Below are 17914 nucleotides of genomic sequence, written 5' to 3'. Positions count from 1 at the left end.
GTCAGTCACGAGGGGACATAGGTTCAAGGTGACGGGCAGGGGGTTTAGAGGGCATGTGAGGAAAAGCTTTTTAACCCAGAGGGGAGTGAGGGTCTGGAATGCGCTGCCTGGGAGGGTGGTGGAGGCCGGAGACCTCACGTCCTTCAAAAAGTATCTGGATGAGCACTTGGCGCGTCCTAACATTCAGGGCTATGGGCCAAGTGCGGGTAACTGGGATTGGGTGGGAGTTCAGATGTTTCTCACATGTCGGTGCTGACTTGATGGGCCGAAGGGCCTCTTCTGCGCTGTCTGATTCTATAACTCTAAAACTTCCATTTCCACCGCACCTTTCACCACATTCACCACCACGGGTGAGTGGAATCGGCTGCCGTCAGTGGTGGTGGAGGCAAACTCGATAGGGTCTTTTAAGAGACTTCTGGATGAGTACATGGGACTTAATAGGATTGAGAGTTATAGGTAAGCGTATATATAAGCCTAGGTAGGTAGGGACATGACCGGCGCAACTTGTGGGCCGAAGGGCCTGTTTGTGCTTCTATGTTCTATCAGGCCATCCAAAAGCACCTCATTGCTAACGAACTATGGCCACTGTTGTAAAGGTACAGGGCAGCCAAATTGTTCACAGCGAGATCCCACGATTCACCTCCCATCCCACTGAGAATCATTAAAGAAACTTGATGATTGCATCCAAGTTTGTTCTAATCTTCAGTCCAGGTGCCATCTGGTATTAATGATCTTGGGGTTCTCCAGTTTAAAAACAAAAGCATTTACCCTGTATCTAACCCCGTGCTGTACCTGTCCTGGGAGTGTTTGATGGGGACAGTATAGAGGGAGCTTTACTCTGTATCTAACCCCGTGTTGTACCTGTCCTGGGAGTGTTTGATGGGGACAGTGTAGAGGGAGCTTTACTCTGTATCTAACCCCGTGCTGTACCTGTCCTGGGAGTGTTTGATGGGGGACAGTGTAGAGGGAGCTTTACTCTGTATCTAACCCCGTGCTGTACCTGTCCTGGGAGTGTTTGATGGGGGACAGTGTCGAGGGAGCTTTACTCTGTATCTAACCCCGTGCTGTACCTGTCCTGGGAGTGTTTGATGGGGACAGTGTCGAGGGAGCTTTACTCTGTATCTAACCCCGTGTTGTACCTGTCCTGGGAGTGTTTGATGGGGGACAGTGTAGAGGGAGCTTTACTCTGTATCTAACCCCATGCTGTACCTGTCCTGGGAGTGTTTGATGGGGACAGTGTCGAGGGAGCTTTACTCTGTATCTAACCCCGTGCTGTACCTGTCCTGGGAGTGTTTGATGGGGGACAGTGGAGAGGGAGCTTTACTCTGTATCTAACCCCGTGCTGTACCTGTCCTGGGAATGTTTGATGGGGACAGTGTAGAGGGAGCTTTACTCTGTATCTAACCCCATGCTGTACCTGTCCTGGGAGTGTTTGATGGGGGACAGTGTAGAGGGAGCTTTACTCTGTATCTAACCCCGTGCTGTACCTGCCTTGGCAGTATCCTACCATCGATTTGAAAGTTTTGTAGAACTGGTCAGTGTGTGTGACGCTCTCTATAAACACCCGTTAAGATTACACACCGGGAGGGAAATGGCCTTGGTTGAGGCATGAACATCGGTGCTTGGGCACTGACAGGAGGTCTCTTGCTATTCTTTAAAATAGTATTTATTGGGATCTTTATGTCCACCAGAGAAGGCAAACACAGTCTTGCTTTGACATCTTCTCCGATAGACTTGGGCAGCCTGACTTTAGGTGCTGTAGCTTGAACGTCCGAGCCTTCAGCTGGCTGGGCACTCACCTCTGAAATTCCCTCCCTAAACCCCTCTCTCTGTCTCTCTTTCTCTCTCTCTCCGCCTCTTCCTCTCTCCCTCCCCTCCTTTAAGACACTCCTTAAAACCGATTCCTTTGACCGAGCTTGAACTAAGGGGCAATTTAGCATGGCCAATCCTCCTAATGTGCACATCTTTCGGACTGTGGGAGGAAACCGGAGCACCCGGGGGAAACCCACGCAGACACGGGCAGAAGGTGCAGACTCCGCACAGACGGTGACCCGAGGCCGGGAATCGAACCCCAGGTCCCTGGCGCTGTGAGGCGGCAGCGCTAATCACTGTGCCCACCGTGCCGTCCTTGTGATGTCCTCCTAATTTCCAATGGCCTGGAACCAATTCTTCGGGCGAGGTCCTCACATGTGAAGTTGGGCCAGCCAGTGCGTGCGGGATTCATACCCCAGTGGGTGTCAGCACCCCGAGGAGTTTGGGGAAATATTGTGGAGGGGGTGGGAGTGGGTGGACGTCAGACGTGATCTGTGGTTTAGAAGAATTAAGTTGGGTGGCAAATGTCGACAATATCAGGGGGGGAGTAGAAACTGGCTCTGCCGCCAATTCTGATGCATGTGGTTCAAAGTAAGAACAAAGAAAATTCCAGGACAGGAACAGGCCCTTCGGCCCCTCCAAGCCTGTACCGACCATGCTGCCCCCGTCTGAACTAAAACCCCCCTACCCTTCCGGGGACCATATCCCTCTATTCCCATCCTATTCATGTATTTGTCCAGACGCCCCTTAAAAGTCACGACCGTATCCGCTTCCACTACCTCCCCCGGCAGCGAGTTTCAGGCACCCACCACCCCCTGTGTAAAAAATCTGCCTCGTACATCTCCTTTAAACCTTGCCCCTCGCACCTTAAACCTGTGCCCCCCTAGTAATTGACTCTTCCACCCTGGGGAAAAAGCTTCTGACTGTCCAGTTCATTTATTGGTCACAAGCAAGGCTTACATTAACATTGCAATGAAGTTACTGCAAAATTCCTCTCGTTGCCACACCTGTTCGGGTCAATGCACCTAACCAGCACGTCTTTCCAATTCGTAACTCCCATTGAAGGGGTCTCTGCTGGAGGCCCTGTGGCGCAGCGGGTGGTGTCCCCTAGCTCTGGACCCAAAGCCCTGGGTTGAATTCCCAGTCCAGGGCTGAAGGCTCGGGAAGGCCCATTCACCACTTGGCCAAACAGGTCACTTATCGACTCGTAAATCCTTCCAACGCCTGCCAATGTCAGGTGGTGAGAGCAACAGAGATTCGCGTTCAGCCACGGGGTGGAAGGTATCGGAGCCTCTGCCATTCATTGCTCCAGGCGACAACAAGGGACCAAGAAAACCTCGGGGCAGAAGTAGGCCATTCAGCCCATCGAGTCTGCTCTGCCATTCAATGAGATCATCATAGAATCATAGCATCCTACAGTGCAGAAGGAGGCCATTCAGCCCATTGAGTCTACACCGACCACAATCCCACCCAGGCCCGATCTCCGTAATCCCATGCACTTACCCATGCTAGTCCCCTACATTAAGGGGCAATTTAACATGGCCAATCCACCTTAACCTGCACATCAAAGATGTGCGGGTTAGGTTGATTGGCCAGGTTAAAAATTGCCCCTTAGAGTCCTGGGATGTGTAGGTTACAGGGATTAGCGGGTAAAATATGTGGGGGTAGGGCCTGGGTGGGATTGTGGTCGGTGCAGACTCGAAGGGCCGAATGGCCTCCTTCTGCACTGTAGGGTTTCTATGATTCTATGATCTTTGGACTGTGGGAGGAAACGGGAGCACCCGGAGGAAACCCACGCAGACACGAGGAGAATGTGCAAACTCCACACAGACAGTGACCCGAGGCTGGGAATCGAACCCGGGTCCCTGGCGCTGTGAAGCAGCAGTGCTAACCCACCGTGCTACCTTCATGGCTGATCTGATGTGATTGGGGCGGCACGGTGGGCAGCCCTTACCCCCCCCCCCCCACCCCTACCCCCCCCCCCCCCCCCCCCCCCCCCCCCCCAACCCTCTCGCCACCTGCCTGCCCGATCCGCTCTTCTCTTTGACTGCTCTTTCTCTGTCCCTCGAGAGCGGCAGCCTCCTTCCTCCGTTTAAGTGACTGAGCAAGGGCTGTTGTAATGATAATTAGATTCGGACCCGGCCTCTCTGAGAGAGAGAGAGCGAGAGAGAGAGAGAGAGACACACACTCGCACACACACACATACACACACACACACCGTGGGTAATCTTCCTTCCCCGCCTGCTCCTCCTTTCTCTTTCTCTCTCTCTCTCTCTCTCTCCCCTTTTCCACATTCCTCTTTCACACCGGTCCTCACACACACTCACACACACACACACACACACACACACACACACACACTCCGCCTCCTCATCCTCCCCCTCTTCTCTAGTCGTTATTGTGCAAATTCACCTTGCGTCCGCAGAAGCCAAGAGGGTTCCGTTCCCCCAGCCCGAAACAAAAAAAGATCTCTCTCTCTCTAATATTTTTAATAAATGAACTGTCCCCCGCTCGCTCGCTCCCACAAGTCCCTTTTTCACACACACACAGACACACACTGACACACACACACTCTGTCTCACACTCACACTCACACTCACACGCTCCACACTGGTGCTCACCCACCTCCAGTCTGCATGCCCCCAAATCCCACAGTTTCCAATGCACGAAAACCCCCTCTCCAGGATACGGCCACCTGTTTCGTTTTAGAGAATGGATTGTCTGTGTATAGTCACCACAAAGGTAAGAGATCTTTAATTCTCGATTTCCGTCGCTTGCAAAATTCCACAAGTTGCCAAAATGTGGAAGACTCTTTACTGTTTTTTTTTATTGCTCCTCTGAAGGGGGTTTTTTTTTGGTGTCCGTGTGTCTCTCTCTCTCTCTCTCTTGCTGTGTGTGTGTATGCGTGTGCGTGTGTGTGTGTGTGTGTGCCCCGCTTCCCTCCAGCATGTGTGATCCATCACGGGGATCCTGAGACTGGGCTGCTCTTTGAGACACCGGCAATTGATCCGCTCTCCGATGATCCTTTGGTCCTCACAATCTCTCAGGTCTATCACGCGACTCCCTGCAGGCCTCCTCATTGAGGCCTCCGGACTCCTTTAGGTGCCTTTTTCTTTTTCCCCCCCCAAAAAATATTATTTATTCTTCGAATCTCTTCCTTCCCTTCCCTCTGCTCCTTTCCTTCCCTCTCCTCCTTCCCTTCCCTCTCCTCCTTTCCCTTCCCTCTCATCCTTCCCTTCCCTTCCCTCCTTCCCTCCTTCCCTTTCCTTCCCTCCTTCCCTTCCCTCTCTCCCTTCCCTCTCCTCCTTCCCTTCCCTCTCCTCCTTCCCTTCCCTCTCCTCCTTTCCTTCCCTCCTTCCCTTCCCTCTCCTCCTTCCCCTTCCCTCTCCTCCTTCCCCTTCCCTCTCCTCCTTCCCCTCCCCTCTCCTCCTTCCCTCTCCCCCTTCCCTCTCCTCCTTCCCTTCCCTCTCCTCCTTCCCTTCCCTCTCCTCCTTCCCTTCCCTCCTTCCCTTCCCTCCTTTCCCTTCCCTCTCCTCCTTTCCCTTCCCTTCCCTCTCCTCTCCCCCTTCCCTCTCCCCCTTCCCTCTCCCCCTTCCCTCTCCCCCTTCCCTCTCCTCCTTCCCTTTCCCTCTCCTCCTTTCCCTTCCCTCTCCTCCTTTCCCTTTCCCTCTCCTCCTTTCCCTTCCCTCTCCTCCTTCCTCCCCCAACACCCTTCCTTCATAAAACCGCTTCAGAAAAATCCACTGCTCCTTTGATTTGAAACCAATCGGGGAGGAATGGTGTGTGTGTGGGGCGAAGTGTGGAGGTAGATTCGGAGAGGGTAGAGGCGAAGGAGGGTTGTGGGGGGGGGGGGGGCTGGTGGTGGTAGGTTGTTGGGGTACAGTATAGCTTGGTAAATTTACCAAGTGAAAAAGAGAGAGAGAGAGGGAGAGAGACAGAACGAGAAAAAAAATGAATGATTCTGCCATTAATTTGATGGAATTGTGTGAAGGTAGCCCCTTCTTCCTTTTGTGTGTGTGTGTTTTAGCTGGCGTGTAGTTCTCTGGTGTGTCAGAATTAACAAAGAAGCTTTGGGAGAGTGTGTGTGCTGAGGCGGCTGTGGTTCCAGCCAAAGCAAGGACAATGCTTCCCTCAGAATGCAAATCAGCAAAAAAGAAATAAGAATAAATCAGTTAATCGCATTTGAAATTCTTCAGATCTGGGATCTTTTGAGTGGCTGTCATTGTGATCCTGAGGAATTCGGGGAGTGTATTGTCTGTTAGCCGATAAATCCTTTCCCCCTCGCTCCAGCCCTTACCCCCTGTCTCCAGCCCTTACCCACTCTCTCCAGCCCTTACCCCCCTCTCTCCAGCCCTTACCCCCTGTCTCCAGCCCTTACCCCCTCCTTCCAGCCCCAACCCCCTCTCTCCAGCCCTTACCCCCTCTCTTCAGCCCTTACCCCCCTCTCTTCAGCCCTTACCCCCCTCTCTCCAGCCCTTACCCCCTGTCTCCAGCCCTTACCCCCTCTCTCCAGCCCTTACCCACTCTCTCCAGCCCTTACCCCCCTCTCTCCAGCCCTTACCCCCTCTCTCCAGCCCTTACCCCCTCCTTCCAGCCCTTACCCCCTCCTTCCAGCCCTTACCCCCTCCCTCCAGCCCTTACCCCCTCCTTCCAGCCCTTACCCCCCTCTCTCCAGCCCTTACCCCCTCCCTCCAGCCCTTACCCCCTCCCTCCAGCCCTTACCCCCTCCCTCCAGCCCTTACCCCCTCCCTCCAGCCCTTACCCCCTCTCCCCAGCCCTTACCCCCCTCTCTCCAGCCGTTACCCCCCTCTCTCCAGCCCTTACCCCCTCCCTCCAGCCCTTACCCCCTCTCTCCAGCCCTTACCCCCTCCCTCCAGCCCTTACCCCCTCCCTCCAGCCCTTTCCCCCTCCCTCCAGCCCTTACCCCCTCCCTCCAGCCCTTACCCCCTCCCTCCAGCCCTTACCCCCTCCCTCCAGCCCTTACCCCCTCCCTCCAGGCAGGTTCGGAATCCTGGCAAGGTTTCAGGTGGTGCTTTCCGGCGGTCAGGGCAAGTGCGTTCGGACAGGAACCAGCTTATTTTTTGACCATTGGAGGTCCTCTGTCTTCTTCCCTCTCGTTTCCCCAAGAACATCAACCCCCACCCCCTCCCTCCCCCCTCCCCCCACCCCCTCCCTCCAACCCCCCCCCTTCCCCTTGCCCCCTTCCCCTCCCCTCTCACCTGCTCCTTCCTCCTCCCTCTGTCATGCTGGCTCTGGCTCACTTGTAGGGTTGAAGTTTGAAAATCCAGTTGGTGGCCTTCATGGTCACCTGGTGCGACTTGCGACTGAGGGGGTTCATGGGGGGTTGCGATGGAGTTTGGGGTGGGGGTGGTGGCTGCTTCCCCAAAAGCCATTTTGACAGAACGACTCCTTGAAAGGCCAATGTGGGGATCGGCGGGCGGTTGGGGAAGCCAACTGTGAGTGAGATGTTGTGGGGGTGGGGCTGTTTGTGGTTGTTGGTGGGTGATTGGTCAGTGGGAAGGTGTGGGGTGGGGGAGGTGGGGGGGGGGGGGGGAGAGATATCTCCCCTAGGGCCGATGGTGTCTGGTGACTGCCTGAGCTGTATTCTGTTGTTGTCAGGCCCGATCTTTGACGGGTGTTTCTTGGGTTGACGGCTCCGTTGCTTTGCCCTCGGCAGGAGCAGTCAACTTTTCCGAGGGTTTTCCGGGCCCTCAGGCCTGTGTCTTGTGTCGGGCCTGGGCTTGGAGGTTCTCGCCGCTCTCACGCACCGCCTTTGGCATGGCGACCTTACTCGCCAGGTGTGGTTGATTGTGGAGGACGGGCATGGCGTTTCCAAACCCTGGCATTGCTCTGTGAAGGGATTGCCAGCTCCAATCGGGGCAAATTCCTGGAGGATCCACCCCCACCTTTATCCACACCCCCCCTCACCCCCCAACCCAACTCACACTCCATCACTGGCTCATCCTCCGCATGTCACTGCATCCCAACAGCCTGCTGGCTGAGAATGGATATGCAGAACCGAGAGGTTATAACCAATAGGAGACAGGCCTCGGCTCTTTTCTATAGACAGGGAAAGGCCAAGCGGTGATCTGATGGAGATCACTAAATGAATGCATTTGATAGGTGGATGTAGAGAAGATGTTTCCATGTGTGGGTGAGGCCAGTACTCCGGGCTATCGATATCAGACAGTCACTCATAAATCCAATGGGGAAATCGGGAGAAAGCTCTTTACCCATAGGGTGGGAAGAATGTGGGACTCGCTCCCACAGGGGAGTGGGGGAGAATGTGGGACTCACTCCCACGGGGGAGTGGGGGAGAATGTGGGACTCACTCCCACAGAGAGTGGGGAGAATGTGGGACTCGCTCCCACAGAGACCGAGGAGAATATGGGACTCACTCCCACAGAGACCGAGGAGAATGTGGGACTCGCTCCCACAGAGACCGAGGAGAATGTGAGACTCACTCCCACAGGGAGTAGGGGAGAATGTGGGACTCGCTCCCACAAGGAGTGGGGAGAATATGGGACTCACTCCCGCAGGCAGTGGGGAGAATGTGGGACTCGCTCCCGCAGGGAGTGGGGAGAATGTGGGACTCGTTTCCATGGGGAGTGGGGAGAATGTGGGACTCGCTCCCATGGGGAGAGGGGGAGAATGGGGGACTCGCTCCCGCAGGGAGTGGGGAGAATGTGGGACTTGCTCCCACAGGGAGTGGGGAGAATGTGGGACTCGTTTCCATGGGGTGTGGGTGGGGAGAATGTGGGACTGGCTCCCACGGGGAGCGGCGAGAATGTGGGACTCACTCCCACGGGGAATGGGGAGAATGTGGGACTCGCTTCCACAGGGAGTGGGGAGAATGTGGGACTCGCTCCCGTGGGGAGTGGGGAGAATGTGGGACTCGTTTCCACGGGGAGTGGGGGAGAATGTGGGACTCGCTCCCGTGGGGAGTGGGGAGAATGTGGGACTCGTTTCCACGGGGAATGGGGAGAATGTGGGACTCGCTCCCGCAGGGAGTGGGGAGAATGTGGGACTTGCTTCTCCAAGGAGTGGGGAGAATGTGGGACTCACTCCCACGGGGAGAATGTGGGACTCACTCCCACAGGGAGTGTGGGAGAATGTGGGACTCGCCACGGGGAGTGGGGAGAATGTGGGACTCGCTCCCACGGGGAGTGGGGAGAATGTGGGACTCGCTCCCATGGGGAGTGAGGAGAATGTGGGACTCGCTCCCAACGGGGAGTGGGGAGAATGTGGGACTCGCTCCCACGGGGAGTGGGGGAGAATGTGGGACTCGCTCCCACGGGGGAGTGGGGAGAATGTGGGACTCGCTCCCACGGGGGAGTGGGGAGAATGTGGGACTCGCTCCCACGGGGGAGTGGGGAGAATGTGGGACTCGCTCCCACGGGGGAGTGGGGAGAATGTGGGACTCGCTCCCACGGGGGAGTGGGGAGAATGTGGGACTCGCTCCCACGGGGAGTGGGGGAGAATGTGGGACTCACTCCAACGGGGAGCGATCGAGGTGAATAGTATCGAGACATTTCAGTGGGGAAGCTGGATCCACATGAGGGAGAGAGGAGATTAATTGCATTTCCAGAGCGCTTTGGGGGACGGTCACTGGACGTTGCTTCAAAGTCATTGAAGCACTTTTGAGATGTAGTTTGTGATGTTGGAAAGTCACCGACCAACTTGCTCACAGCAATCTCCCAGAAGCAGCAGTGTGAAAACCACCCAGATTGTCTGAGTTCGTGATACAAACTGAGGGATAAATATTGGCCCAAGGCCACTGGGGGATAACTCGCCTTCTCCACTTCGAGATCGTGTCATGGGATCGCTGGTATCCATGAGCAGGCAGAATGGCCTCAGTTTAACGGATCATAGAAACATAGAAACTAGAAGCAGGAGGAGGCCATTCGGCCCTTCAAGCCTGCTCCGCCACTCATTTTGATCACGGCTGATTATCAAATTCTGATCCCCCCCTTCCCCCCCATATCCCTCGATCCCTTTAGCCCCAAGAGCGATATCTAATTCCTTCTTGAAATCACACAACGTTTTGATCTCAATAACTTTCTGTGGGAGTGAATTCCACACATTCACCACCCTCTGGGTGAAGATATTTCTCCCCACCTCAGTCCCAAAAGGTTTATCCCTTTTTTGAGGAGGTGACAAGAGTGATTGACGAGGGAAGGGCCGTGGATCTTGTTGACATGGGCTTTAGTAAAGCGTTTGACAAGGTCCGCCATGGCAGGCTGGTGCAAAAGGTTAAATCACACGGGATCAGGGGTGAACTAGCGAGATGGATTCAGAACTGGCTGGACCATAGAGGACAGAGGGTAGCGGTGGAGGGGTGTTTTTTCTGAATGGAGCTCTGTAACTAGTGGTGTTCCGCAGGGATCAGTGCTGGGACCTCTGCTGTTTGTAATATATATAAATGACTTGGAAGAAAATGTGGCTGGTCTGATTCGCAAGTTTGTGGGTGATACTAAGATTGGCGGAGTTGCGGATAGTGATGAAGATTGTCAGAGAATACAGCAGGATATCGATAGGCTGGAAAATTGAGCGGAGAAATGGCAGGTGGAGTTTAATCCGGACAAATGAGAGGTGATGCATTTTGGTCGATCCAATTCAGGTGGGAGCTATAAAATAAATGGTAGAACTATCAGGAACATCGACACACAGAGAGATCTGGGAGCACACAGAGATCTGGGAGTACAGGTCCACAGATCCTTAAAAGTGGCAGCACAGGTGGGAAAGGTGGTGAAGAAAACATGTGGCGTGCTCGCCTTCATCGGAAGGGGTATTAAGGATAAAAGTTGACAAATTATCTTCCAGTTGTATAAAAACATTGGTTAGGCCACGTTTGGAATACTGTGTCCAATTCTGGTCACCGCACTACCAGAAGGACGTGGAGGCTTTGGAGGGAGTGCAGACAGGGTTTAGCAGGGTGTTGCCTGGTATGGAGGGTATTAGCTACGAGGAGAGATTGAATAAACTGGGATTGTTCTCCCTGGAAAGACGGAGGCTGAGGGGGCGACCCGATAGAAGTTTATAAAATTATGAGGGGTGTGGATAGGGTGAAGAGTTGAAAGCTTTTTCCCCAGGGGCAGAAATGACAATTACAGGGGGCACAAGTTCAAGATAAGGGGGGGAAAGGTTCAGTGGAGATGTGTGGGGGGGAGTTTTTCACACAGAGGGTGGTGGGGGCCTGGAATGCGCTGCCAAGTGAGGGGGTTGGGGCAGACACGTTAGCGACATTTAAGACTTATCTGGATAGACACATGAACAGACGGGGAATAGAGGGATACAGGGGGTTGGCCTGGATAGGACAACGTGATCGGCGCAGGAGGGCCGAAGGGCCTGTTCCTGTGCTGTACTGTTCTTTGTTCTTTATGGTTAAACTATGACCACTGGACTCCCCCCACCATCAGGAACATTCTTTCTGAATCTACCCTGTCTAACCCTGTTAGAATTTTATAAGTTTCTATGAGATCCCCCTCTCACTCTTCCAAACTCCAGTGAATATAATCCTAACCGACTTAGTCTCTCCTGATATGACAGACCTGCCATCCCAGGAATCCTGGATCCCTCCAAAAGTCAGTACAACGCTCCGCCAGCATTTGATTTTTCAGCCAAGTTCTGGGATGGGGCTTGAAGCCGCAACCTTGTGATTCAGAGGTGAGAGTGGGGTGGGCGGTAGATCTTAGATTCATAGAATGATTACTGCACCAAAGGAGGCCATTCAGCCCATTGTGCTGGTGCTGTCTCTCTCTGCAGGAGCCCCTTAGCCTCTCCAACTTCCCTGCCTCTCCCCCACAGCCCCGGACAAGTTCCCTCTTGATCCAGTTCCCCTTCTGCTTGTGTCTGTCTCCGCTGCACTCTCAGGCAGTGCAGTGGATAGAACATAGAACATAGAACATAGAACATTACAGCGCAGAACAGGCCCTTCGGCCCACGATGTTGCACCGACCAGTTAAAAAAAAACTGTGACCCTCCAACCTAAACCAATTTCTTTTCGTCCATGAACCTATCTACGGATCTCTTAAACGCCCCCAAACTAGGCGCATTTACTACTGATGCTGGCAGGGCATTCCAATCCCTCACCACCCTCTGGGTAAAGAACCTACCCCTGACATCGGTTCTATAACTACCCCCCCTCAATTTAAAGCCATGCCCCCTCGTGCTGGATTTCTCCATCAGAGGAAAAAGGCTATCACTATCCACCCTATCTAAACCTCTAATCATCTTATATGTTTCAATAAGATCCCCTCTTAGCCGCCGCCTTTCCAGCGAAAACAATCCCAAATCCCTCAGCCTCTCCTCATAGGATCTCCACTCCATACCAGGCAACATCCTGGTAAACCTCCTCTGCACCCTCTCCAAAGCCTCCACATCCTTCCTGTAATGTGGGGACCAGAACTGCACACAGTACTCCAAGTGCGGCCGCACCAGAGTTGTGTACAGTTGCAACATAACGCTACGACTCCTAAATTCAATCCCCCTACCAATAAACGCCAAGACACCATATGCCTTCTTAACAACCTTATCTACTTGATTCCCAACTTTCAGGGATCTATGCACACATACACCTAGATCCCTCTGCTCCTCCACACTATTCAAAGTCCTCCCGTTAGCCCTATACTCAACACATCTGTTATTCCTACCAAAGTGAATTACCTCACACTTCTCCGCATTAAACTGGAGGGATGTCAGAAGTTACAGAGGGACATAGATAGGATGCAAGACTGGGCGGAGAAGTGGCGGATGGACTCCAACCCAGATAAATGCGTTGTGGTCCATTTTGGCAGGTCAAATGGGATGAAGGAGTACAATATAAAGGGAAAGACTCTTAGTACTTTAGAGGATCAGAAGGACCTTGGGGTCCGGGTCCACAGGACTCTAAAATCGGCCTCGCAGGTGGAGGAGGTGGTTAAGAAGGCGTATGGTGTGCTGGCCTTTATCAATCGAGGGATTGAGTTTAGGAGTCCGGGGATAATGATGCAGCTATATAAGACCCTCGTCAGACCCCACTTGGGGTACTGTGCTCAGTTCTGGTCGCCTCATTACAGGAAGGATGTGGAAAAGATTGAAAGGGTGCAGAGGAGATTTACAAGGATGTTGCCTGGATTGAGTGGCATGCCTTATGAGGATAGGCTGAGGGAGCTCGGTCTTTTCTCCTTGGAGAGACGTAGGATGAGAGGAGACCTAATAGAGGTATATAAGATGTTGAGAGGCATAGATCGGGTGGACTCTCAGAGGCTTTTTCCCAGGGTGGAAATGGCTACTACGAGAGGACACAGGTTTAGGGTGCTGGGGGGTAGGTACGGGGGAAATGTTAGGGGGAAGTTTTTCACACAGAGGGTGGTGGGCGAGTGGAATCGGCTGCCGTCAGTGGTGGTGGAGGCAAACTCAATAGGGTCTTTTAAGAGATGAGTACATGGGACTTAATAGGATGGAGGGTTATAGGTAGGCCTAAAAGGTAGGGATATGTTCGGCACAACTTGTGGGGCCGAAGGGCCTGTTTTGTGCTGTAGTTTTCTATGTTTCTATTCCAGATCCTAACCACTCACTGCTTAAAACAATGTTTCTCCCCGTGTCGCTGTTGGTTCTTTAACCAATCATCTTATAACCTGTGTGCTCTGGGTTGCGACCCTTCTGCCCAGGGGAACAGTTTCTGTCCATCTGCTCTGTCCAAAACTAGAGAGGGTGCGGAGGAGATTCACCAGGATGCTGACTGGGCTGGAGCGTCTCAACTATCAAGAAGAGGTTGGTTAGGAAGGGGTTATTTTCCTTAGAGCAGAGAAGGCTGAGGGGAGGGGACCTGATTGAGGTGAAGAGAATTATGAGGGACGCAGACAGGGTGGATAGGAAGGATCCTTTCCCCTTCGCAGAGGGGTCAGTGACCAGAGAGTGTAGATTTAAGTTAAGGAGGGCAGGAGATTTAGAGGGGATTTGAGGAAAACCTTTTCACCCAGAGGGTGGTGGGAGTCTGGGACTCGCTGCCTGGAAGGGTGGGAGAGGCGGGAACGCTCACAACATTGGAGAAGCGTTTAGATGGGCACTTGAAAAGCCAGAGCGTACAAGACTACAGACTGGGTGCTGGAAAATGGGATTAGAATAGATAGGTTCTTGATGGTCGGTGCGGATATGATGGGCTGAAGGGCCTCTGTTTTTGCTGTAAATCTCTGTGAGTCTACGACTAAACCCTCATGATTTCGATCCCCTTTGATAAATCTCCTCTTAATCCTCTTTTCACCTAACAGGACAGTCCCAGTCTCTAACACCTTTTGGGGCCTGTGCAGCAGAAACATTAGCGTCAACTCATTGGACTGAGTATGGTGTCTCTGCGCTCCTCATTCTATATATTTTTTAAAAATTTATTCGTTCATGGGATGTGGGCGTTGCTTGTCCGTCCCTAATTACCCCTTGAGAAGGTGGTGGGCGAGCCGCTCTCTCGAACCCGCTACAGTCCCCGTGTGGTGTAGGTACACCCACAGTGCTGTTAGGGAGGGAGCTCCAGGATTTTGACCCCAGTGACAGTGAAGGAACGGCCGATGTATTTCCAAGGCAGAACGGTGTGTGGCTGGGAGGGGAACCTCCTGGTGGTGGTGTGCCCATGTGTCTGCTGGCCTTGTCCTCCTAGGAGGTAGAGGTCGTGGGTTTGGGATGAACTGTTGAAGATATATACTTCTTCTCTCAGAGGGTAGTGAATCTCTGGAATTCTCTGCCCACTGAAGTGGTGGAGGCTTCCTCGTTGAATATGTTTAAATCACGGGTAGATAGTTTTCTGATTGATAAGGGAATTAGGGGTTATGGGGAGCAGGCGGGTAAGTGGAACTGATTCGCTTCAGATCAGCCATGATCTTGTTGAATGGCGGGGCAGGCTCGAAGGGCCAGATGGCCTACTCCTGCTCCTATTTCTTATGTTCTTATGTTCTTATATCTTGGTGAGTTGCTGTAGTGCATCTTGTAGATGGTACACACGGCTGCGTCGGTGGTGGAGGGAGCGAATCATGGAATCAGAGAAACCCTACAGTGCAGAAAGAGGCCATTCGGCCCATCGAGTCTGCACCAACCACAATCCCACCCATATCCCTACATATTTACCCGCTAATCCCTCTAATCTACGCATCTCAGGACTCTAAGTGGCAATTTTTAACACCTAACCTGCACATCTTTGGACTGTGGGAGGGAACCGGAGCACCCGGAGGAAACCCACGCAGACACGGGGAGAACGTGCAGACTCCGCACAGACAGTGACCCAAGCCGGAAATCGAACCCAGGTCCCTGGAGCTGTGAGGCAGCAGTGCTAACGCACTGTGCCACCGTGCCACCCATAAATGTTTGTGGATGGGGTGCCAATCAAGCGGGGCTGCTTTGTCCTGGATGGTGTCGAGCTTCTTGAGTGTTGTTGGAGCTGCACCATCCGGGCGAGTGGGGAGTATTCCCTCACACTCCTGACTTGTGCCTTGTAGATGGTGGACAGACTTTGGGGAGTCAGGGGGTGAGTTACTCTGCGCAGGATTCCTAGTTCTAGTTCTAGTGACCTGTTTTAGTAGTCATGATGTGGAGATGCCGGCGTTGGACTGGGGTAAACACAGTAAGAAGTCTCACAACACCAGGTTAAAGTCCAACAGGTTTATTTGGTAGCAAAATCCACGAGCTTTCGGAGCGCTGCTCCTTCGTCAGGTAAGGGAACAGCGCTCCGAAAGCTAGTGGATTTTGCTACCAAATAAACTTGTTGGACTTTAACCTGGTGTTGTGAGACTTCTTACTGTGTTCTAGTAGCCGCAGTATTCATATGGCTGGGTCCAGTTGAGTTCTTGGTCAATGGTAACTTCAGGGTGTTGGCAGTGGGGGATTCAACGATGGTAATGCCTTTGAATATCAAGGGGTGATGATGAGATTCTCTCCTTATTGGTGAAGGTCATTGCCTGGCATTTGTGTGGTGTGAATGTTATTTGCCACTTGTCAGCCCAAGCCTGGATATCGTCCAGATCTTGCTGTGTTTGAACATGGACTGCTTCAGTATCTGAGGAGTTGTGAATGGTGCTGAACATTGTGCAATCATCAGCGAACATCCTCATCTCTGATCTTAGCTATGAGGAGAGATTGGGTAGACTGGGCTTGTTCTCCCTGGAAAGACGGAGAATGAGGGGAGATCTAATAGAGGTGTACAAGATTATGAAGGGGATAGGTAGGGTGAACAGTGGGAAGCTTTTTCCCAGATCAGAAGTGACGATCACGAGGGGTCACGGGCTCAAGGTGAGAGGGGCGAGGTATAACTCAGATATCAGAGGGATGTTTTTTACACAGAGGGTGGTGGGGGCCTGGAATGCGCTGCCAAGTAGGGTGGCGGAGGCAGACACGCTGACATCGTTTAAGACTTACCTGGGTAGTCACATGAGCAGCCTGGGAATGGAGTGTGAATGTAAGCCTACTTGTAACTAATAAATAAACTTTACCAGGCAACATCCTGGTAAATCTTTTCTGTACCCTCTCCAAAGCCTCCACATCCTTCTGGTAGTGTGGCGACCAGAATTGAACACAATATTCCAAGTGCGGCCTAACTAAGGTTCTATAAAGCTGCAACATGACTTGCCAATTTTTGAACTGAATGCCCCGGCCGATGAAGGCAAGCATAAGACATAGAAGCAGAATTAGGCCACTCGGCCCATCGAGTCTGCTCCGCCATTCAATCATGGCTGATATTTTTCTCATCCCCATTCCCCTGCCTTTTCCCCATAACCCCTGATCCCCTCATTAAGCATGCCGTCTGCCTTCTTGACTACCTTCTCCACCTGCGTTGCCACTTTCAGTGACCTGTGCACCCGTACACCCAGATCCCTCTGCCTACCAATACGCTAAAGGGTTCTCCCATTTACTGTGTTTTCCCCATCTGTATGAGACCTTCCAAACTCCCAGCACTATCCTGGAGGTAGGTTTGGTTGGGTGGTCTTCCCGTTTCTCGGATGTGTGGGGTAGCGGGTGGTTGGGTTTCTGTTGTTGAGGTCGCTGAGGAGCAAGACTTCCCTCCTGTGGGGACAAGGGGAGGGGGTGACCTCATCCCCATTAACCAGAGATTACAGCTCTAGTTGTGTCATGCTGGCAAAACTCAGCAGGTCTGGCAGCATCTATAAACAGAGTTAACATCTCGAGGACCAACATGACTCTTCCTTGCAACGGGTTTATGTAACCTTTCCTCACGATCTAACTTGTGGAGTCCTGGTATCATTCTGTGTGGCTCAGAATGACTCTCAGTGACGACACAAGGATGGTCGGGGCAGGTCCCCCCACAGCTGAACATCATACTGAGGCCTGATTAAACCCTGGCTGTCGGAGAAAGGATGCTGGTTGAAGCCAGGAGGCGGAGGTAATTTTGGATACGGGCTTGTTTATGTGAACCTGTGGCAAACGGAGGAACAAACCGTAGAATCCATAGAATTCCTACAGCGAAGAAGGAGCCTCTTCGGCCCATCAAGTTTGGACACGAAGGGGCAATTTAGCACGGCCAATCCTAATGGGCGGCACGGTAGCACAGTGGTGAGCACTGCTGCTTCACAGCTCCAGGGACCTGGGTTCGATTCCCGGCCTCGGGTCACTGTCTATGTGGAGTTTGCACATTCTCCCCGTGTCTGCGTGGGTTTCCTCCGGGTGTTCCGGTTTCCTCCCACAGTCCAAAGATGTGCGGGTTAGGTTGATTGGCCGTGCTAAAAATTGCCCCTTAGTGTCCTGAGATGCATAGGTTAGAGGGATTAGTGGGTAAATATGTAGGGATATGGGGTTAGGGCCTGGGTGGGATTGTGGTCAGTGCAGAATCGATGGGCTGAATGGCCTCTTTCTGCACTGTAGGGTTTCAATGATTCTATGATCCCTCTAACCTGCACATCTTTGGACACTAAGGGGCAATTTAGCATGGCCAATCCCCCTAACCTACACATCTTCAGACACTAAGGGGCAATTTAGTTAGCATGGCCAATCCATCTAACCTGCACATCTTTGGACACCAAGAGGCAATTTAGCATGGCCAATCCACCTAACCCGCACATCTTTGGACACCAAGAGGCAATTTAGCATGGCCAATCCACCTAACCTGCACATCTTTGGACACTAA

This window comes from Mustelus asterias, chromosome 31, assembly GCF_964213995.1.
Source record: "Mustelus asterias chromosome 31, sMusAst1.hap1.1, whole genome shotgun sequence".
Lineage (NCBI taxonomy): Eukaryota > Metazoa > Chordata > Chondrichthyes > Carcharhiniformes > Triakidae > Mustelus > Mustelus asterias.
The sequence above is the reverse complement of the archived record's forward strand: the minus strand, read 5'-3'. Positions refer to the sequence as shown.